The sequence below is a fragment of the Rhinopithecus roxellana genome, chromosome 2, assembly GCF_007565055.1.
Source record: "Rhinopithecus roxellana isolate Shanxi Qingling chromosome 2, ASM756505v1, whole genome shotgun sequence".
Classification (NCBI taxonomy): domain Eukaryota; kingdom Metazoa; phylum Chordata; class Mammalia; order Primates; family Cercopithecidae; genus Rhinopithecus; species Rhinopithecus roxellana.
Window position 1 is genome coordinate 3,988,123 of NC_044550.1, and position 24,766 is coordinate 4,012,888.

A 24,766-nucleotide genomic window follows, 5' to 3' on the forward strand; every position below is an offset into this window, starting at 1 on the left:
ACACAACGTAGTACTATTTAGCCATAAAAACAGATTCTGTCATTTGCAACAACATAGTTGGAACTAGAGATCATTACGCTAAGTGAAATAAGCCAGGCACAGAAAGACAAACATTGCGTGTTCTCAGTTATTCCTGGTATCTGAAAATCAGAACATCTGAATTCCTGGAAATGGAGAGTAGAATGACGGTTACCAAAGGCTGGGAAGGGTGGTTGCGGGGCTGGGGCAAAGGAGGTGCAGACAGTTAATGGGTGAAAAAATAATAGAAAGATTGAAAAATACTTTTTTTTTTTAAGAAAGATGACAGCTCTTTTTTACCAGGGAAGCAGGCGTGCACACGCGTGGACCGCGCTCCTCGGAGCTGACCAGGCCCTTGTCTTCTCCCGTTTGTCAGAGGTGAGTCCTGGTACCCGACGTAGGAACTTGGTGGCCGCTGGGGAGGCTCTGATAGTTTGGCCTCTGCTGCTTCCCGGCTCAGGGCTTGCTCCTCTCAAGTAACCTGCCGGACACCATGTGCCTTTGAGAGCCCCTGAGGAGGGGGAGCGCTGACCCAGCCTCCTCATGGCACGCTGGCCTCCCGCGCTCGGCACTTCACCTACTTCCTGGCTTGCCGTGGTCAGTGTCAATATTTACTCCACTGATTGGCACATTCAGTTCTGAAGGAATGCAAACTGCGTGGGTGCTCTGGAGACACTGTTCGCACTGTTTGTAAAACCAGATAGCGTTTTAGACTAAATTCGTGTCCAAACTAACACGCACGGAACTGGCCCCAGCTGCAGCTCCTGGATCCATCAGGTCAGGGAGCAGCTCTACCGGAAGAGCCGGTAAGTCCTGGGCAGGCTCCCGTCCTTGCTCGACAGGGCGGTCTGGATGTGCTCATAAGTAGGCAGGTTGGTCAAGTCGCCCAGGCGGCCACTGCCGGCTTCCGTTGGAGCATGTTAGAAGCAGATCTCTTCACGTCTTCCAGCTTCACGTTGCAGATGAGTGTGCACAGCTCCTGTGGCAGCTTTCTGGAGCGAGTGGCCAGCATCTGCCTCCCCACATCCTCGAAGACCACAGGCCTGGACTCCAGGTTCATCATAAGCATTGACGTCAGCTGCGCCTGGGCTCGCTCCAGCTCCATCGCGTCCAGGGTTCCGCCCATTAAAATAAACCTCTTCGTGCTGATTTTTACCATTTCTCGAACATGTCTCGGGTGGGCTCTGGCATGGATGCACAGGAGGCCAGTGTCTTCGTAGCTGAGGTGGTAGGAGGTCGCGTTATACATCCAGTGGTGCCTGCTGAGCACGTTGAGTAGAGCCTGGAGAATATGCCCTTGCCGAGGCCGCCAGCCGAGAAGGAGCCGCCTCTGCCCATCATCGTGTTCAACACAGCGAAGGAATGAAGTCCTCCTCCAGGAAGGAGGCGCTCTCAAGTCCGACGATGGTGTGTGAGCTCGGGGATGGGGGCTGGGCCCAGGCTGACGTCTCTTTCTAGCTTGGCAATCCCCACAGAGTACTGGGCCACGGATCTGTCAACATCCACGGCCTCTGCGCTCCTCCAGGCCGCCTGGACCCAGCCTCAGACTCCCGAGTAGCTGGGACTACAGGCGCGCTCCACTGCGTCTGGCTAATTTTTGTATTTGGAGTAGAGATGGGGTTTCACCATGTTGACCAGGCTGAGCTGGAACTCCTGACCTCAGATGATCTGCCCACCTCAGCCTCCCAAAGTGCTGGAATTACAGGCATGAGCCACCATGCCCAGCCTGAAATATATTTTAAGTGAATATAGAATTTTATAGTTTGCCAGTTATTTCAGCATTGGAAGGGTGTCATTGTGTTTTCTGGCTTCCATGGCTTATGATGAAAAGTTGGCCATTACCTTTATGATTATTCCTTGAAGGTAATGAGTCTATAGTTGATTTTATAATTTTTCTTTGTCATCAGTTTTTCGTAAGTTTACTTTTGGAAAATGCATAGAATATGAAAAGATCATCGTGAATAAATTCTAGCTCAACTTCTTCTTGTGTGGGGTCTGACATTCTAATTTCTCTTATCTCCAAGGTAAAACCAAAATTGAATCTCAAATTGAAAGTTTTGGTTGTTTACAAGTGCCCCTACTATTTTGGTAATTCCTGAGTTCCAATTTTTGTCTTTCCAGCCAAATGAGTCTTTTGCTCTCTTTGCTCACCATTTTATCCTCTAATTAACTGTGTTTTGCTTATATTCACAATAACTTGCCCTGGGCATATGCAGTTTAAGAATCAGTAAATGACTCGAAATTGCTGGAAGACTATTAGGCTCCATTCTCTATACAGTAATTTTCTTTTCTCCAAGATTTTGACTCCTCAAATCATGGTTGCTTTGGCAGCCTTGAGCTCCAATTTTTGTCTACAAAACCCACAGAGACTGCCACAGGCTCTAGAATGTTTTCTGTTTGACATTTATGTCCAGTGTAGTGAATGAGCAAATGCACCCAGAGGAAATGTAAATCTCACCTCAATGTGTTTCTTCTCTACAGAAACTGTGCCCATCAAGACCTGGCTGCCTTGATTCCTTTATAATATCTGCAAACAGGTTTTTGTTTGTTTGTTTTTTTAGACGGAGTCTCTCGCACTGTTACCCAGGCAGAAATGCAATGGCACCATCTCGGCTCACTGCAACCTCTGCCTCCCGGGTTCAAGGGATTCTCCTGCCTCAGCCTCCCAAGTAGCCGGGATTAAGGCGCCCGCCACCACACCCAGCTAATTTTGTATTTTTAGTAGAGTTAGGGTTTCTCCATGTTGGTCAGGCTGATCTTGAACTCCTGACCTCAGGTGATCTGCCTGCCTCGGCCTCCCAAAGTGCTGGGATTACAGGCATGAGCCACCATGCCCGGCTTGCAAACAGGTTTTTAAAACATTTTTTAGTCTTATTTTTACAGCTCCTGTTAGTAGGATTGTTAGTCTGATATATTCAGTCATAGAAGCAGAAATACCCATAACAAAATTTAAAGGCCAAACAACATTTGGGTATCTGTGCGTGTGCGTGCACACACACACACACACACACTCTCCCTACATGAGTTAATTGTGAAACATGATATCATGGAATAGACTTTAAGGCAAATTTACTCATATTTAGATGGATACTCGGGACTTTTATGGAACTTAATTGCTAAATGTAAAGTGTAGAACTGAGAATGTCATGTCAAAGTCATCTATTACAGGAGTTGTATGCCCTACTTTTAAAAAATATTTGTTATTCCTCCTTGTGAATTTGCTTCATTCTTCCACTTTTTAATGCAAGCCATCTGTCTTTGTTTGTGTGGCTATAAAGTAATACATGATACTGATATATATATATATATATATATATATATAGAGAGAGAGAGAGAGAGAGAGAGAGAGAGAGAGAGAGAGTGCTTCATTTGACTTATTGTTCTTCCAGCTGGAAAGTTCAAGACTGGGCACTGGTGAGGGCCTCAGATCCTTCCACTCATGGTGGCAGAAGTCAAAGGGAAGCCAGTATATGCTGGTATCATATGGTGAGAGAGGAACAAGAGGGAGAGGAGGGAGGTGCCAGGCTCTTTTTAACAACCAACTTTCAGGAGAAATAATAGAGCAAGAACTCACTCACTACAAAAGGATAACAAAAACTAATTGAGCAAGAACTTGCTCTTTACCAAGAGGATGGCACCAAGACATTCATGAGGGATATGTCCCTATGACCCAAACTCCTTGCATTAGGACATATCTTCAACATTGGGGCTAAAATTTCACCATGAGATCTGGTAGGACAAACATCCAAACTATAGCACCATCTAATTTCTGATTACTTATACGTTTACTTCGCCAAAAGTTGGAGGCAGATTTCAAGTCCATTGACCTTATGTCTACAATACCTATCTCCAGCTGATTGAATTGAGGTCTGTACTCATTTTTAAATAATGTTAATTCTTAATGCTGACAAGATGTACCAAGCAAGCTTCCTTACACTCTGAATTTAATTATCATCCATATTCTCTTCATTGCTCTCTTGTTTCAATGGATGGATGTGTCTGCTCCTGCCTGATCACCAGTGCCTCCATCCCTTCTCAAATACTTAACTACGGTACTTCAACAGTTTTCTTTTTTCTCTACTTCATCAATTTTCCATCTCAATTGAATCATTTAAATGGGATATTTGACCTTATTTATGTGGTTAATAATTAATAATAACCATGTTTTTCTCATCTCGAAGAATAAGTAATATATAAATTTAAGAAACTTCAAACATCTTTTTACTTCTCCCTCTAGATACTGCATCCATTTATCTTGAAGTCTTTTTGGCAATACTGCTGAAAGTATTGTCTATGCATATATTCTCTCATTTTCTCTAGAATCTACCTCATTTAGAATTTGCCCTGTCCAATTCATTGAAACTGCCCATGTCAAGGTCACCAATGATAGTCTCTAATTATTAATAAATGTGGTGATCATTTAATTTGATCTATCAGTTGCACTTAATCATTCCTATTTGGAACCCTTTTTCACTTGCTCCCAAGACATTTCATTCACTAGTATCTCTCCTTTGATAATCCTGACCTTTTTTTTTCTTAGTCTTTTGCTGTTTTTTTCTCGAATCCACAGTGAAATAGTGGTGTACACTGGAGCTAATCATTGGAATATTTTTATATTCACACTCATCATATGTGAACCCCAATCTTATATCTTCAGATTTGTATTCTGAAGATGTCTACCTTTTACCTCTCCCTAATTCCCAGACTCACATATACAAGTGCCTACTGACATTTCTACTGAAACATCTAATAAGCATCTCAGATTTAACAGATCCAAAAACCTACTTTTTACTTCTCCTTCAAAATGTTCTCTGTAGTTTTCCATAATTCCCTGTGTGAGTTAATTATTCTATTCTTGCACTTTCTTAGGCCAAAAGTTTGGTATTATTTATATTTCACTCTCTGCCACTATATCCAATCAAAAATAAAATCTTACTATCTCTATTTTAGAAATATATTCAAAATTTGACTAATTATTGCTACTCATGCTATCAATAATCTGGTCCAAACCACTACCATGTGTCTAAAGTATTGCAATAGTCTCTTAAGTGGTATCCCTATTATACTCTTGCAGTTCTCCAGTACATTCTCAGCAGAAAAACTGGGATGAGTTTATTAAAATGTATGTCATATCATGTCTTAATTGTATTTGTCAATTTGGCTGGATTAAGGGATACCTAGACAGCTAGCAAAACATTATTTCTGGATGTTTCTGTGATGGAGTTTCTAGAAGAGATTAGCATTTGAAACAGTAGACTGAGCAAGAAAGATAGATCCTAAACAATGTGTGTGGGCAAAATCCACTCTGTTGAGGGCCTGAATGGAACAATAAAAACTAAGAAAGGGTGAACTCTGTCTCTGTTTTTTGAGCTATGAAATCCATCTTCTCCTGCCCTTGGGCTTCAAGACTCAGGACTTACATCAGCGTCCCCCACCTCTACCTCTCTTCAACCTCAGACTGGGAGACACGCCAGCTCCCCGGTTTCCTGTTATATAGGCCTTTGGACTTGAACTGAGTTATACTACCAACTTTCTTATTTTATCAGCTTACAGGCAGTATATTATGGGACTTCTCTGCCTTCATAATCATGAAAGCCAATTCTCTTAATAAGTCTCCTCTTTGATAGATAGACAGATGTCAATCGATACATACGTAGATGAAAGTAAGAAACAGGAAGAAAGAAAGAAAGAAAGAAAGAAAGAAAGAAAGAAAGAAAGAAAGAAAGAAAGAAAGAAAGAAAGAAAGAAAGAAAGAAAGAAAGAAAGAAAGAAAGAAAGAAAGAAAGAGAGAAAGGAAGAGAGAAAGAGAGAAGGAAGGAAGGAAGGAAGGAAGGAAGGAAGGAAGGAAGGAAGGAAGGAAGGAAGGAAGGAAGGAAGGAAGGAAGGTTGGTTCTATTGGAGACTTCTGACTATTACACATAGAATTAGATTAAAGCCCAAGTCTTTACTACGTTTTGTATCGTCTTGCTCCAAAAATATCTCTTCAACCTCATCAGCAACTATTCTTCCACTTACTTGGTGCATTATAGTAGCACTGCCTTCCTTGTTGTCTCTTGATTACATAACAAATTATTAACCTTAGGACCTATACACTTCTGTTCCTTCTGCCTAGAAATGCTCTTATCCAAATATCTGCATGCTGCCTTCCTTATTATCTTAATATATTTATTGACGTCTTGTCAGTGAGACTCTCTGAATGCTCTGTAAAACTTCAGCACCCTTGACAACTCATATTGCTCTTTCTGTTGATTTATTATTTCTATGACTATTAACTACAAAAACTTATATTCTCACGGTTGTTGGAAGTCTGCCATCAGGGTTCTAGAGTGGTTGTATGGTTCGATTCTGGTGTAGGTTTCTTCCTGGCTTACAGACAGTCCCTTTTTTGCTGTATGCTCACACAGCCGTGTCTTGGTTGATGCCTGTAGAAAGTGAGAAAGAGCTTTCCCTCTTCCTCTTCTTATAAGGCTGTAAGTCCTATAGGAGTGGGATCTGATCCTTATGACCTCCTTAAACCTTGATTATCTCTTAAAAGTTCTTTTTTAAAATAGATTAATATCGGAAGGTTGGGCTTCAACATATGAATTCAGTATACACTTCAGTTCATAATGATCATATATAGTGTATGTAAAAGTAAATCTATTTATCCTGATGATTTTTGCTTTCTTTCTATAATGTAGGCTACATGAAGTCTTAGATGTTTGTCTGTTTAATTCACTGCTGCATTCTCATTACTAAAAATCAGCCTGGAACATAGAGTTCAAACATATGTATGCAAATGTGAACTGATACCAAATTACCAGAGTACAGTTTGGCAATATACATTGAAATCATTAAAAAAACTATATTCTCTATTGGTAATTTCAGTGTTAGGTACTGATACTAAGGAAATAAGCATTTGCTTAGATTCAGCATTCTTTTCTGAGAAACAAGATTGAAAATAACCTAGTAAGCCACATATAATGGATTAGTTCAACGTATTTTAACATTATATGGTAGGATATTATGTGCCAATTAAAAAGATTATGCTGAAGTATATTTAACATCATGGAATAATTATATATTATTATATAATATATGTAATTAAATATATATTTCAAACATTATTCCATGATACTAAATACTTCAGTATCATCTTTTTGAATTATGAGTATTTGGGAAAGTATCTTATAAAAGTTTTAAAATACCTGCTTTGTTATTTTTATATTAATATAATAGAGAAATACTTAAATCTGTAAATAGTGATTTCTCAGGTTTGCTATTAATTGCAAAATATAGTTGGGGAAGGATTATTTATATTTTCCAAATTGTTCACAAAAATATGTTGATTCTATAATCATAATGTATATTAAATAATTTGATATAATAATCATGCTATAAATTATTAGAAAGAAATAATGAGAAATTCTTAACCTTTGCATTTGGAATGACTTCTATAAAAATGAAAGCAGTATGTTTTATAGGTAAAAGTTAAACATTGTCACAGAAAGCAAATCTTGGTCTCAGATCAACTATTACGTTGGTCTGTTTTTTTTTAGTGAATGCCCTTCCTTTGAGAGAAGATTCTAAAATATTGCTGCACAGAAAAATATTATACAAAACGTAGACAAAAAGGAACTTAAAGAAGATTGTACTGTGGGATGCTTGAAGTTTATACAAACATTCAAATGTACAGCTTTTATAGTTTGCAAATTTAGACAGAAACAGACTGCCAACATTCTAGGTCATCCTGACCCAAACTCTTCCTAGAATCGATTTATACAGATATTCCATTCTATTTCTTATCTATGCTTGAACCGAATGCCAAATCACCTGAAAAAAAAATGCTGTGACAACATAAAAGAAGACTCAGTAAATGAAATAGATTCACATGCTTGGAGAAAAGACTTAGTACTGTAAAGATGCCAATTCTTTCAAAGTTAATACATAAATTCAATACAAATCCATCCTAAATCTCTTTTTGATTTGTTTGTTTTTGTGGTTGTGGTTGTTTTATAACTTGACATACTGATTCTAAATTTCATCTCGGAGATTAAATGTATGAAATAGCCAAAGAAATAATGAGAAAAAAAGAAGTATGGAGAGAGGTTTTCATCATAAATCTTTATTAATGGAAAGTGTGGTGCTGATGGAGGAATAGTCAAATAGATCAATGGAAAGCATGGAGAATATGTGTATATGATAATTTATTATGTAATAAACGTGACATTTCAAATCAATGAGGAAATATTTGATTATTCATGAAATGACTACTTGTTTGGAAACAGAAAAAGTATATTTCCTACATAATGTTAAATACAGAAACAAATTTCTGCAAGATTATATATGGAAATAAACTATACATTATGAAGCCAAATATAATAGAATATTTTTCTAATTTTAAGATAAGAAAACATATTTAAACATTTCATAAAATCTAAGTAAAATTAAATATACAAGTAAGACCAGATAATATTTTGTTAAAGTTTATATAGTGAGGTATTTAATGAACAAACTAAATAGACTAAGAATTTATTATGTGAGCTGTTTTAAAGCAACTTTTAGCTGTTAATTAATACATCAGCACTAATTGCAATTATACAACAGTTTTGCAGAGATATTTGCTAGAATATATAAAGAGCCTTGAAAATTGTGACAGCCTTTATATTAGATGCTGTGGTGGGCTAGACCATCAGGAAAGAACTTATTACTCCACTTTTTCTTGGGAATGTCGGCAGCAGAAAGCCCTCTTTGGGAACAGCTATGCTGTATAAATCCTTCTTACCTGAAGTCTTGCTCCCTTCCCTTAAGCACCTCACAACCAGTAACTAGTAAATGCATTGATAAAAAGATTTAGCCCTTCTACCCCAACTCAGGATAAATCTGAAGGAGTATTTCAGCTTACAGTTTCACATGAAGTTCTCTGAGATCACTTTGATCATGCATCAGAGCCCAAATTCTCCCTCTACCCAATTCAGTCCTCTTCCCTGCCACCTTCCTTGATAGTAATCCATCCATCCCTGTAGGGAGACCCCCTGAAACTATTGATATGGAATAAAAGATGAAATGCTCCTGATTATTGTAAATACAAAATTGCATGCAGGATTGTGTAAAGACAATGCCAGGTTGGACTGCCAGAATGAGCCAACAGCACGGGATGTGCTTCCCCTTGCAGAGGGCCTATGAATGGACGTGCAGTCAGGGAGGTTTCACATCACCAAGATTCCCATCCCAGAAAAGCAGATGTTCATAGCTCTGGGAATGGAATGCGACCCTCATGGAAAGCCTATAAATGGATGGTGGTGGGGGGCGCCTGTCCATATGGATAAGATAGAGCTATAAACGCCCTCACCTTGCGGCGGCTCTTCTAAGCCTCTTTAGCGTTAAGGCATACTCCCTTCTGAGAATTTCTGGTCTAACCAGTTGTCTAACTTCATGTCCTGTTTCTATGAATTGTTTGGAACCAGCTTTTGCTGCAACTGTTACTGTTGATTAATATCTTGCTAATCATGGGTTATGGAAAGACTGTGTTCTGTTTTAAGGTTCTGTTAGAAATTAAACTTCACGTCCTGTTTCTATGAATTGTTTGTAACCAGCTTTTGCCATAACTGTTACTGCTGTTCCTGTTTTAAGGCTTTGTTAGAAATTACTGATGCATACACTATATTGTAAATTCTTATCTCTGTATACTGTACTTCTGCATACAGATGTTATGTTAAAGAGTTACTTCATCCCCATGTGACCATCTCACCTCATAATCAAATGACCCTAAATCCCTCACTAACCTACCTCTGCCCTCACTAAGCTCAATAATAAATGCTGGCATATCCAGTGCATTGTTGGCACCTCAGGACCAGAAGGCGGTGACCCCCCTGGACTCAGCCTTCACCACCTTGTGTGTATCTATTATTTCTCGACCTGCCAATCTGCCTGGGAGCAAAGAGAGAGCCCCGTTGCATTGCGGACTGCTGGCCAGTTCCCGCAATATATCTCAAAGCTAAATATCTAGGAAATTGACCTACAAGTAGAAAATAAACCCAGATACAGGGAAAAATATACGGGTTCATCGAGAGATCGTTTACAATAAGAAAAAGCTTGAAAACACTTAAATATTCATATATGAATATTTGAATATAATATACACACATATATAATATGTATATATACACATATGCATATGACATTGTAATATAATATAGCAATTAGATTTACTTGAAAATAATTTGTGATAGCATTGGAAATTTTACTGTTACAATGTTAAATGAAAAAAATAAAATTAACCTTTAGACCAGTAAAACTACTCTGTATCTTGCTCTAATAGAATGTACATGTTATCTATGTCCAAGCCCACAGAGTATACAACATCAAGAAGGAACCCTAATGTAATCTGTGGACTCTGGCATATGAATATTTGATTTTATGAGCAATTATTTTATTATGCTACAATTCAACATTATCATTTTTTTTTGCTGATCAAATTGTTCCAGCTTTGGAGATTGGGACCCCTTTCAGGTTAATTCTTACGTTTTTCAAAAGGCCCCACTCTTTTTGATTGAAACTTCCTTCTAGGAACACAAAATAACCCAGGTTTAATTTATATTTTTCTTGCATATTCCTAGAATCAACCACTTCTTTAAAGAGTCCCGGTTCCTTGTACAGGAGAATACTATTTAAAAATAAAGATATGTTGGGAGGCATCAAGTTTGTTCACTGCTACTAGGGTATCACTGTCTATAGCTGCTCAGAAGACAAAGCTAGAAAACTTATATGTGTATATATACTGACCCATGTTTACACTCACGTATATCCATCTCTCTGTGTGTGTATCTACATATGTGTATATATTTTATACAGATATCTCTGACTCCACTCCAGGAGCACAGTTTTTTTTGTTTGCTTGTTTTTTCTTTCTATTCGTCCTTTGCTTAATTATGACTTCTACCTTAACAATTCTCTTATCTGTATTTGCCCATTTATTCGGTTCAAGTATAGCTATAAAATAGTTTCAGACTTACTTGCTGACCCGTTTCCTTGTGAGAAGTAGCCTTTCTAGTCAGAGTACAGAGTTTGTGTACAGTTATTTTGTTTTTAGCTTCACAATATCCAGTCAAAATACTGTTTTCTAAAGTTACTTCGGCAAGAGTTTTTCTCTTCCACTCCCCATATTTAGAGATGTCATTCATGTGTAACAAGCTTGAATTCATTTGTCACAGTCTACATTCCTTCTCGTTTCCTATATATTCTGGTGAAATTTTTATTTGCATAGGGTAAAATTATCTAATTTTTTGTACAGTTTTATGGACTTTGGCAAATGCATTGAGTTTCGTCTACTGTCATAATGTCATACACAAGAATTTCATCAACCCCAAAGTTGCTCTATGCTCCACCTACCCCCAAACCCTGGGAACCAGCAGCTCATCCCTTTAATTTTGCCTTTTCCAGAATATCATATAAATGGAAACATCATGAAACATGTACCCTTAGGGTTTTGTTTCTCTCACTTACCAAAACGCATTTAAGATGTATTCATGCTGTTGTATAAAACAATACATCATGCTCTTTTTGGTTGCTGAGTCGTATTCTATTGTATGAGTATACTACCATATATCAATTCACCCATTTAAGAACATCTAGGTTCTTTCAAGTTTTTTGTTGTTATAATAAAGCTGCTTATACAAAAATTGGTGTCCAAGTTTTTGTGTGAAGGTAAATTTTGAATTCACATGGTCAAAAAACAAACAGTAAAATTGATGGGGTTGAATGGTAAGTGTACATTTAACTTTATAAAACATAACCGTGTGCAACTTTGTTATATAAGTAAGCTTGTGTCATGGGAGTTTGTTGTACAGATTATTTCATCACCCAGGCATTAAGCTTAGTACCTAATAGTTATTTTTCCTGAACCTTTCCCTCTTACCCTCTACCCCCCAGTAGGCCCCAGTGAGTGTGTGTTGTTACTTGAAATAAAAGTTAAATAAAACTGGAAAATATGAATCACAAGTACAATAATGCTCTCTGAACATTTTGGCCATGAGGAAGCAAGAGAACCAAATCATTTAAGAGAATTTTTAAAAAACAATTCAAGCAGTTTTCTCAAAGTGGCCATAAGTTCCTAACACCAATGTAGGGAAGTTTCAGTTGTTCTGCATACTCACTTATTCTTAGTATTGTCAGGTTTTGTTATTGTTTGTTTTGTTTTGCCATTCTGATAGCTTTGTAATGGCATCACACTATAGTTTGAACTTACATTTTTCTAATGATGAATAATATTGTGTGTGTTTTAATATACTCATATGTCATATGTATTAGTCTGTTCTCATGCTGATAATAAAGACATACTCGAGACTTGGTAATTTTTAAAGGAAAGAAGTTTAACTGACTCTAAGTTCCACGTGTCTGAGGAGGTCTCACAATCATGGCAGAAGGCAAAGGGGAAGCAAGACACGTCTTACATGGCAACAGGCAAGAAGAAGTGCCAAGTAAAAGGGGGAAAAACCCCTTAGAAAACCATCAGATCTAGTGAGAACTCACTATCACAAGAAGAACATCAGGGTAACTGCCCCCATGATTAAACTCCCTCCCACCAGGTCTCTTCCGTGACATGTGGGGATTATGTGAACTACAATTCAAGATGAGATTTAGGTGGGGACGCAGCCAAACCATATCATTATATTTACAATTTCTTTAGTAAAATGTCTTTTCAAATTCTTGACCAATTTTTAGTGTGCTATTTATTTTCCTATTGTGAAGCTTTGGGAGTTATTCTGAATAGAAGTCCTTTATCAGATATATAATTTTCAAAAATTTTCTATTGTGGCTTGTCTTTTCATTCTCTTAAAAGTATCATTAATAGAACAAATAATTTTAATTTGGTTATCTTTTGTTGTTGTTGTTGTTATAGGTTGTTCTTTTGCTACACTATACAAAAACCCTTTACCAAAACCAAGACCACACAGATATTCTAGGAAGTTTTTGAGAAGTTTTATAGTGTATAAACTATTTTTTTAAAATCCATCCTAAGAACCATTTGAATTCTGTTAAAGAAACTATAATGCTATTTAAAGGTTTTCCTTCATTTTGCTTTGTTTTCCATATAGATTTCCAACTGTTTCATTGCTGTATGTTAAAAGACTATCCTTTATCTCTGACTCTTGCTCTCTTCTGGCAGGATTCATGAAACTGTGACAAATTAACTTGTTAGCCTGCAAACAGGGCTAAAACTGAAATACTCATTATTTTTTGACAACAAAATGTTCTTATGGCTTGAGATGGACATGCATTTCCTTGTGCTAGGCCTCCAGTAAGTTGGATTTAGTTGATCTAATTAAGACTTGAACTGGGTTTTATGTTTATTGTTGCTATGGTTAGTTTTAGTACACCACAGATGTTAAAATCTTTAAGGAATTATTTTGTTCAGTGTAGGTATTGATTTGCCAGAATTTTCCCCCGATTAATTACTCTACTCTGAGGTTTAGGTTTTCCCTTCATACTGTACCTCAGAAATGCTTTGTTTCATGCAAGTAATTCTTTCTTTATTGAACAATTGTTAACCTGATAGTAAAGGTGGGGAATTCAGTATTGTTCTGATAAAATTTAACTACAAGGTAGATAGATAAAATTCAACTACAATGAATCCCTGGGTCTCTAGGATATTACTTTAACTACCCAATGAGTTCTTCTTGCCCACTGCCCAGAGAGCCGATTTTATCAAGACAGGGGAATTGCAATAGAGAAACAATTTAATTCACACAGACATCTGGAGTTTTATTATTACTCAAATTAGTCTTCCTGAAAACCAGGAAATATGGGTTTTTAAGCATAATTTGGTGGGTAGGGGGTCAGAAAGTGGGGAGTGCTGACTGATAGGATCACAGACAAAATCATGGTGAGTAGAAGCTGTCCTCTTGCACTGAGTCAGTTCCTGGGTGGAGACCGCAAGACTAGATGAGCCAGTTTATTGATCTGGGTGTTTCTAGCTGATCCATGGTGTATAGGATCTGCAAAATATCTCAAGCATTGATCTTAGGTTTTATATTAAGGATATTATCCCCAGGAGCAATTTGGGGAGGTTCAGTATCCTGCCGTCTCCAGCTGTGTAACTCCTAAACCATAATTTCTAATCTTGTGGCTAATTTCTTAGTCCTACGAAGGCAGTCTAGTTCCCAGGCAGAAAGGCAGTTTGTTTTGGGAAAGGGCTGCTATTGTCTCGGTTTAAAAGTTAAATTATAAACTAAGTTCCACCTCCCACCTCCCCACAAAGTTAGCTTGACCTATGCCCAGGAATGAACAAGGACAGCTTGGAGGTTAGAAGCAAGATTTAGTCAGTTACATCAGATCTTTTTCACTGTCATAATTTTCTCAATTATAATTTTTGCAAAGGTGGATTCATTACCTCTTTAATCATTCTCTCTCCAGCATAGTTGTGAGCCCAGTCCTTATTTCCCAGGGGTATATGGTTCATGGCCTGTCCCTTTCTCCCAGCTGTGGTGGATTTTCACCAGTGCCTGAGGACAATTCATTTCCTTTGTCTCAGAGATTAAGGCATTTCTTCATTAGGGGAGCTGAGGGAGAATGCCCCCAGAGTTCCTTACTGCTTCTGCATTGGTTTCTGTTCTCCTCTCCTTTGGTTCTCTCTCCCCACACTGCAGAGTTTTTCTGGACTCTCTAGATCTTATCTGGCAGGGTATGTGCACTCTAAGACTTCAGAAATGTGCCAATCATTTTACTTGAACTCTACAGGAATCCAGGAGCAGACTGCCCAGGTAAGCCAGTGTTCTGGTTTTATGCCATACTCACAGGTGCCTGCCTCTCCTTAGATTTTGGGGCCTGAGGCCTCCATGCTCTGATGTGTTTAAAAAATATACAAACTTCTGGCAAATCAACATCTACACTAAAACAAACTTCTTGTTTACTTGACTTTTGTTGTTTTCATTGTAACGTTGAGAATGATAATGTTTCTGGCTCTCTATATACCTGTGCAGAAATTGAGAGTCAATTTAATTCTTTTCTAAAATTTAATTTCAAAAAGCAACTGACTGAAAATTTGTAACCCTTTTGATTTTGAGAGACTCTCAATAATAATTTAGAGTTCTAAATTATGATGATTTTTCTTAATAATTCATTAATTAAGTACAGCTCTGTTGATTTAATGAAACAAGTAAATTCATGAGTCCTTGGAGCATCACAGCCTTGAGAAATTTCCTTAATATTTCTGTGACTCTGTGACTGAATTAGTAAAGCAATAATAACAAATTTTCCATCTAGTTCCAGCAATATAAAGAAGATTTAAGAACTAAAAGTGTTTTGCTATTTTCAAAAGGTAAATTTTTAAACAAAAATATTTGTTCTTACAGATTATTAACTGTACTGCCATGGAAGTTTTATCTAGTATAAGTAATGTCATGACTAACTAAACTAGAACAGAAAAATTGAGGACAACAAATAGATTATTTACAACAAATGACATAAAATAACAGTCCTTAAAAAGTTAAATCCTGGTATTTTTACAAAATAAAATTATTTTCTGGCCTTCAAAGTACATTTACATTTGAAAAATACAAAAATAATTCTAAAATTAAGGGGGAAAGTTTCTGAATATGGAATATAAACTGTAATCAAAATTAAGCTACAAAAATTTGGGGGAGATTACCTATCCCCTAAAATTGTGTGTGAAATTTCACTGGAAAAACTCCAAAATTGTCTTCATCACCCTGCATATCTGCTTTACAGCTCCCATTCTTATTAGAAGAAATATCACATATTAAGGACAGTTATGAAATGAAGAAGGATGCTCAAAGTTATAAAGAAGCTGACTAAACATCAAACTTGAAAATTGTTTCACAGCAAATGATAAGAGGGCTTAAGGAGTCATTAAAAGAGAGACTTAAGAATAAGTAGGAGGATAATGATGATTACCATTTAATCCTGGATAATAATGCAAAGGTTAGAAGTCATATACAGTAACTTGCAGTATATTATTTTAACGTTTCATTACTGTGATGGAAAGGATCTGACATAACGATTGATTAGATGCAGGTGACCCCATCAACTCTTCTGTCTAGGTGGGTAAATCTCTTTGGGAAGTTATGGCTGCAGCATGCCTGACTCTGACCCACTGTGTTGAGAAAAACTATCCTGTACCAGATGTGTTTCATTCTGTGTGACCCAGAAATGCTTTGATCTTACAAAACTTTAACTTTGAAGATTAGGCCTGATGTGAAACAAGGAGTCATTATAAGGAATAAATTCCAAAGGCCTAGATACAACTTTAACGTACAGATTTAATAGAAGGAATTACATTTATAGAGAAATATGAAAATTAATTTATTCCCCACAATTGAAGCAATGAACTATTTTTTAATGAATTCAGACCAATGATCTTAATTTATTTTCTGACTGTGAATAATTTCTTTTTTAAAAGGTATATTTGAATAGCAAAAATTTTTTCACCTCTGAAATAAAGTCTCAATCCTTTTATACAAGGTGTATAAAAAATCTCGTTACAATGTTTTTTCCAAGTTCAACTTTGCCTGATTTTCTTCAACAAAGGTCTACTGCTAAAAGTAAATCTGAATACTACTAAACATTCTACTTAGATTTTCTTTTTATATTATGTTTTATTTTTGTAACACAATATATGAATAAATTATTCACAATATATGAATAAATCCAAGAGCATTAATATGCTTAAAATGAAATACAACAGTTTCTGCTTTATTTTCAAACATTTAAAATCAGCAACCAATTATAGTTTAAAATTTTTCTTTTGATGTTTACCAACATATACCACAAAGCATAACCTATCATTTGGCTATAACCCTTGTCTGGTACTTAAATGGGCTGGCATTAATTATTTGTTATTTCTCAATTATTTATGTTTATTAGAGAAACTCTAAAAAAGGGCCATGCACTTGCTATGACAATTTCCCTAGTCCCGTAAATAGCATACTAATTGACTAATTTGAGGTTCTGTCTCTGAGTGTATCTGGTTTACCATGATTCAAACTTCTATTGTTATGAAAAGTCCCTCCAAATGCTTTTAAGATTCTTATTTACAACATAAGTAGTCATTTGCAAAATATCATGATAATCTACATAAAGCTATAAATATAGATAAATAGTTGAAGATACTGTTAAACAATTTTTAATAATAAATGGAAAATGGAATAAACTTTTAGATATGTCCAAAAAGCTGAAAGATAATTCACGTTTGACAAAGAAAACATACAATTTAAGTATTTTCCTATAGAACTGTTAATAAAGAACTATTAACAAAGAGTTGAGATGTTAGTATTTTTGACATTATTTTTCCCACTTGTAGCTTTCATTTTGGCTTATTTAATGCTGTATTTTTTTCTTGCAGAAATAGCTACCTTAGTCTTTGAACACTGGAATTATCCATCTATTGTGTTTTCTTTTAAATAAGAGCACATTAAGATTCTAGATGGTTAGTTTTTTTATTAAAAAGAGATATAAATCAATGAAAATACCCTATTTTTTATGCTAGATACACAATGTGAAAAGTGCAGCCATTTCTTACCAGTTTCAATAGTGGCTTCTGTTTACATATTGTTATATTTTAATTGGATGATAGGCCTTGTACAAACAATATTGTAAAGTCTATTTTAGTAACATCAGAATTGGTTTTTTCTGAGGTGTTTGCTCTAAATATAAAATCTTAGTGGATCTGTAATAATCCTGAATTTGTGTAAGTCTGCATATATCTAAGTTTCATCTTGTAAATTAAAGTGAAAACACTAGGGTAATTTATGTATATGTTGACTTAGCATCATACATATGTGTGTTTATATTGATATGTGTGTGTGTGAATAATTTTACTCATAAATTAAATATGTAGAAGTCTTACAACACACAAGACACTATCTTTGATAATCCTCTCAGAAACCCTATACATAGGATCGTATCTATTAACCTCCATACCAGCACAATTCAGACAGAGAAAAGGAACACTAGTAATACTTTTCCTGGGGCAATAGGCAAAATCTAGGATGAATAGTCACCACACCTAGAGAGTAAACATTTTCCAGACTAATTCATATGAGAATGATTTCTGCAATAACAAATGAGAACACCAAAGTTTAGAGAGACAAAGGAATTTATTCAAGTCACACAACTAATAAGCATATTAGGTAGAATCCAAATTTAGAATATATAATGAATATATATTATATCAAATATAAAAATATAGTAGTTTCATAGTCCCAGCTACTCGGGAGGCTGAGGCAGGAGAATGGCGTAAAGCCGGGAGGCGGAGCTTGCAGTGAGCTGAGATCTGGCCACTGCACCCCAGCCTGGGTGACAGAGCGAGACTCCGTCTCAAAAAAAAAAAAAAAAAATAGTAGTTTCAGAACAGAAATCATAGCATATTAGCATTGATTAAATGTACATGTGGGGTTTTTTTTGGAATTCTGAGAGATATATGTCCGGAAAGGCATACAAGCAAACTGTTAATAGTGGTTACCCAATAAGAATGAATAGTTAGATATAAGGAAGTTTTCAATTTAGTATGTATAATTTTATCTATTTTCAATTACCATGCAATCCATCCCCCCATGATCTCCTGACTCAGCCAAAGAGTATGTATTATTTTACTGAAAGAAAATATGTCAGTATTGTTAAACTCTTTAAATAAAAGACATATAAAAGTTAACTTGCACAAACATCCTATACACATAAATGCCATCCTGCTTTGAAAGTAATAGTTAGGATTACACTGATTTCAGGTTTATCATAACTTGAGCCAATATTTTGAATTTTAAGTAAAAAGCTTTAAAAAGTTTTAATTGTCTAAAACATTGAAAGTTTGAAAATATATTCATATTTCTGTGAGAATAAATAGGTTATATTAAATAATTTTAAAATGCAATTAAATAATAAACTACTTTTCAAATCTAATTGATATTTTGTCTTATTATTTTCTTGCTTTAAAAGATTTGGTCTGGACAAATGAAATAATTAATAAATTATTAAGCTTGTATGTTTGTATAGAAACTCAGAAAAAGGTTCACAACAATAAGAAGATCTTATATTACAGTAACTGAAATAAATCAAAGTCCTTTTTAAGTCAATCTTGGTTTTCCTAAATTCCATACCTCAGAGGCTCATCTAAATTATGAGTGACTTTGTTGTGAGTATATTGGAAAGTTTGTAGTCTTAGAAGATTATTTGCTTAAAAAAATTTACATAACATTTTATATGTCATGTATTAGCCTTTTCATAAAATACAAATCCCAAATAACCAAAGTAGCCACATCATTTTAGCATACTTTTCTATGCAAGGAGAAGAAAGAAACTATCCTTAAGTGGACAATTGCTTGAAAAGAATCACTGGCAACTCACTAGAGAGTTACAGCTACTTGTGGTACTCTATAGGATTAAGGTCAGTTACTCTTTCTCTTATACCCAGTAGCTATGCAGTAAGAAGTTTGATAACTGGAAGCTATCAATTTTGAAGTGAGGAATTGTTAGAAATTTTATATGCATTTGTGATTGATTGATAAAAGTTAGGATGTGAGAATTTTTTTTAACAAGTATGGGCCTTATCCTGTCCATTCTTCTCCAAACAAGACTAATGACTTGGGAGGCTGAACTTCTGTTTTATCCATCTGTAAAAGTGAGATAAAATAGCATAAACATCAAAGGGTTGTTGTAAGTGTAGAAGACACAAAGGATGTAAATAGCATGCATTATATGTAACTAAAAGGAGATATGTGATATAATGAACTTTTTTACTGGTATTATTTAAAAATAAAAACAGAATAGTCTTAAGGAATGAATACACATTAATACGTTTTACTTATAAAAATATCTGAATTTCAGTTACTTTAAAAGGTGACAGCTATTAATGACCTTTCATATGTATAGCATAATGAAACAAGTTCTATCACTATTTTGGAAAAACAGGATATCTGATTAAAAATAATATTTTGTTGAGAGATAGTTCCAAGATGGCCTAATAGGAAGAGCTCTGGTCTGCAGCTCCCAGAGTGATCCACGCAGAAGACAGGTGACTTCTACATTTCCAACTGAGGTACCCGGTTCATCTCATTGGGAATGGTTGAACAGTGGGTGCAGCCCACGGCGGGTAAGCCAAAGCAGGGTGGGGCATCACCTCACCCAGGAAGTGCAAGGGGTCCAGATTTCCCTTCCTAGTCAAGGAAAACCTTGACAGAGGGTACCTGGAAAATCGGGACACTCCTGCCCTAATACTATGCTTTTCCAACGGTCTTAGCAAATGGAAAAAACCAGGAGACTATATTCCCTGCCTGGCTTGGCAGGTCTCATGCCCACAGAACCTCCTCACTACTAGCAAAACAGTCCGAGATCAAACTGCCAGGTGGCAGCCAGAATGGGGGAGGGGCTTCCACCTGTGCTGAGGCTTGAGTAGGTAAACAAAGCAGCCAGGAAGCTTGAACTGGGTGGAGCCCACCACAGCTCAAAGAGGCCGGCCTGCCTCTGTAGACTCCACCTCTGGGGGAAGGGCATAGCTGAACAAAAGGCAGCAGAAACTTCTGGAGACTCCTAGTCTCTGATAAAACAGACTTTAAACCAACAAAGATCAAAAGAGACAAAGAAGGCCATTACATAATGGTAAAGGGAAAAATTCAACAAGAAGAGCTAACTAACCTAAATATATACACACTCAATACAGGAGCACCCAGATTCATAAAGCAAGTCCTTAGAGACCTACAAAGAGACTTAGACTCCCACACAATAATAATGGGAGACTTTAACACCCCACTGTCAACATTAGATGGATCAACAAGACAGAAGGTTAACAAGGATATCCAGGACTTGAACTCAGCTCTGCACCAAGTGGATCTATAGATACCTACACAACTCTCCACCCCAAATCAACAGAATATACATTCTTATCACCACCACATCACACTTATTCCAAAATTGACCACATAGTTAGAAGTAAAGCACTCCTCAGCAAATGTAAAAGAACAGAAACCACAAGAAACTGTCTCGCAGATCATAGTGCAATCAAATTAGAACTTGGGATTAAGAAACCCACTCAAAACTGCACAATTACATGGAAACTGAACAACCTGCTCCTGAATGACTACTGGGTACATAACGAAATGAAGGCAGAAATAAAGATGTTCTTTGAAACCAATGAGAACAAAGACACAACGCTCCATAATCTCTGGGACACATTTAAAGTAGTGAGTAGAGGGAAATTTATAGCGCTAAATGCCCACAAGAGAAAGCAGGAAAGATCTAAAATTGACACCCTAACCTCACAATTAAAAGAACTAGAGAAGAAAGAACAAACAAATTAAAAAGCTAGCAGACAGCAAGAAATAGCTAAGATCAGTGCAGAACTGAAGGAGACAGAGATACCAAAAAAATCCTTAAAAAAATCAATGAATCCAGGAGCTGGTTTTTTGAAAAGATCAACAAAAGAGATGTACCACAACCAAGACTAATAAAGAAGAAAAGAGAGAAGAATCAAATAGATGCAATAAAAAATGATAAAGGGGATGTCACCACTGATTCCACAGAAATATGAACTACAATCAGAGAATACTATAAACACCTCTATTCAAATAAACTAGAAAATCTAGAAGAAATGGATAAATTCCTGGGCACATACACCTTCCCAAGACTAAGCCAGGAAGAAGTTGAATCCCTGAATAGACTAATAACAGGCTCTGAAATTGAGGCAATAATTAATAGTCTAGCAACCAAAAAAAGTCCAGGACCAGATGGATTCACAGCTGAATTCTACCAGAGGTACAAAGAGGAGCTGGTACCATTCCTTCGGAAACTATTCTTATCAATAGAAAAAGAGGGAATCCTTCCTAACTCATTTTACAAGGCCAGCACCATCCTGATACCAAAGCTTAGCAGAGACACAACAAAAAAAGAGAATTTTAGACCAATACCCCTGATGAACATTGATGCTAAAATTCTCAATAAAATACTGGCAAACCGAATCCAGCAGCACATCAAAAAGCTTATCCACTATGATCAAGTTGGCTTTATCCCTGGAATGCAAGGCTGGTTCAACATATGCAAATCAATAAACGTAATGCAGCAAATAAACAGAACCAAAGGCAAAAAGCACATGATTATCTCAATAGATACAGAAAAGGCCTTTGACAAAATTCAACAGCCCTTCATGCTAAAAACTCTCGATAAATTTGGTATTGATGGAAAGTATCTCAAAATAATAAGAGCTATTTATGACAAACCCACAGCCAATATCATACTGAATGGGCAAAAACTGGAAGTATTCCCTTTGAAAACTGGCAGAAGAGAGGGATGCCCTCTCTCCCCACTCCTATTCAACATAGTATTGGAAGTTCTGACCAGGGCAATCAGGCAAGAGAAAGAAATAAATGATATTCAACTAGGAAAAGAGGAAGTCAAATTGTCCCTGTTTGCAGATGACATGATTGTATATTTAGAAAACCCCATCCTCTCAGCCCAAAATCTCCTAAAGCTGATAAGCAATTTCAGCTAAGTCTAAGGATGCAAAATCAATGTGAAAAAATCACAGGCATTCCTATACGCCAATAACAGACAAAGAGAGAGCTAAATCATGAGTGAACTCCCATTCACAATTGTTTCAAAGAGAATGAATACCTACGAATTCAACTTACAAGGGTTGTGAAGGATCTCTTCAAGGAGAACTAGAAACCACTGCTCAAGGAAATAAGAGAGGACACAAACCAATGGAAGAACATTCCATGTTCATGGATAGGAATAATCAATATCATGAAAATAGCCATACTGCCCAAGGTAATTTATAGATTCAATGCCATCCCCATCAGGCTACCAATGACTTTCTTCACAGAATTGGAAAAAATTACTTTAAAGTTTATATGGAACCCAAAACAGGCTGCATTGCCAAGACAATACTAAGCAAAAAGAACAAAGCTGGAGGCATCATGCTACCTGACTTCAAATATTACTACAAAGCTACAGTAACCAAAACAGCATGGTACCAAAACAGAGATATAGACCAATGGAACAGAACAGAGGCCTCAGAAACAATACCACACATCTACAACCATCTGGTCTTTGACAAACCTGACAAAAAGAAGAAATGAGGAAAGGATTCCCTATTTAATAAATGGTGCTGGGAAAACTGGCTAGCCAGAGGTAGAAAGCTGAAACTGGATCCCTTCCTTACACTTTATACAAAAATTAATTCAAAATGGATTCAAGACTTAAATGTTAGACCTAAAACCATAAAAACCCTAGAAGAAACCCAGACAGTACGATTCAGGACATAGACATCCGCAAGGACTTCATGACCAGAACACCAAAAGCAATGGCCACAAAAGCCAAAATTGACAAATGAGGTCTAATTAAACTAAAGAGCTTCTGCACAGCAAAAGAAACTATCATCAGAGTGAACAGGCAACCTACAGAATGGGAGAAAATTTTTACAATCTACCCATCTGACAAAGGGCTAATATCCAGAATCAACAAATTTACAAGAAAAAGTCAAACAAACCCATCAAAAAGTGGGCAAAGATATGAACAGACACTTCTCAAAAGAAGATATTTATGCAGCCAACAGACACATGAAAAAATGCTCATCATCATTGGTCATCAGAGAAATGCAAATCAAAACCACAATAAGATACCATCTCACACCAGTTATAATGCTGATCATTAAAAAGTCAGGAAACAACAGGTGCTGGAGAGGATGTGGAGTAATAGGAACACTTTTACACTGTTGATGGGACTGTAAACTAGTTCAACCATTGTGGAACACAGTGTGGTGATTCCTCAAGAATCTAAAAATAGTAATATCATTTGACCCAGTGATCCCATCACTGGGTATATACCCAAAGGATTATAAATCATGCTACTATAAAGACACATGAGGCCAGGGGCAGTGGCTCATGCCTGTAATCCCAGCACTTTGGGAGGCTGAGGCGGGCAGATCATGAGGTCAGGAGATCAAGATCATCCTGGCTAACATGGTGAAACCCTGTCTCTACTAAAACATACAAAAAATTAGCCAGGCATGGTGGTGGGCACCTTTGTCCCAGCTACTCGGGAGGCAGAGGCAGGAGAACGGCATGAACCCAGGAAGTGGAGCTTGCAGTGAGCCGATACAGTGTCCCTGCACTCTAGTCTGGGCGAAAGAGCAAGACTCCGTCTTAGAAAAAAAAAAAAAAAAAAAGACACATGCACAGATATGTTTATTGTGGCACTATTCACAATAAGAAAGACTTGGAACCAACCCAGATGTCCACCAATGATAGACTGGATTAAGGAAATGTGGCACATATACACCATGAATACTATGCAACCATAAAAAAGATGAGTTCTTGTCCTTTGTAGGGACATGGATGAAACTGGAAACCATCATTCTGAGCAAAATATCACAAGAACAGAAAACCAAACACCTCATGTTCTCACTTATAGGTGGGAATTGAACAATGAGAACACTTGGACACAGTGCAGGGAGCATCACACACGGGGACCTGTCATGGGGTGGGGGACTGGGTGAGGGGTAGCATTAGGAGAAATACCTAATGTAAATGATGAGTTAACGGGTGCAGCACGCCAACATGGCACATGTATACATATGTAACAAACATGCATGTTGTGCACATATACCCTAAAACTTAAAGTATAATAGTAAAATAAAATAATATTTTGTAAGTATTCACCTTTAGTATTCTACTGTAAGCATGAAAATGCATGTTCTTTGAATAAGGTGATTTTTTCTGCCCCCCTTCACTATAGAATCTAGTACTTAATACTGTGTCAACTA

The 24,766-nt window shown here is 36.7% G+C and overlaps 1 pseudogene; it reads right to left on the reverse strand.

Moving 5' to 3' along the window:
- Positions 1-809: 809 nt before the first annotated feature.
- On the reverse strand, positions 810-14,458 carry LOC104676620 (annotated as a pseudogene).
- Positions 14,459-24,766: the final 10,308 nt, after the last annotated feature.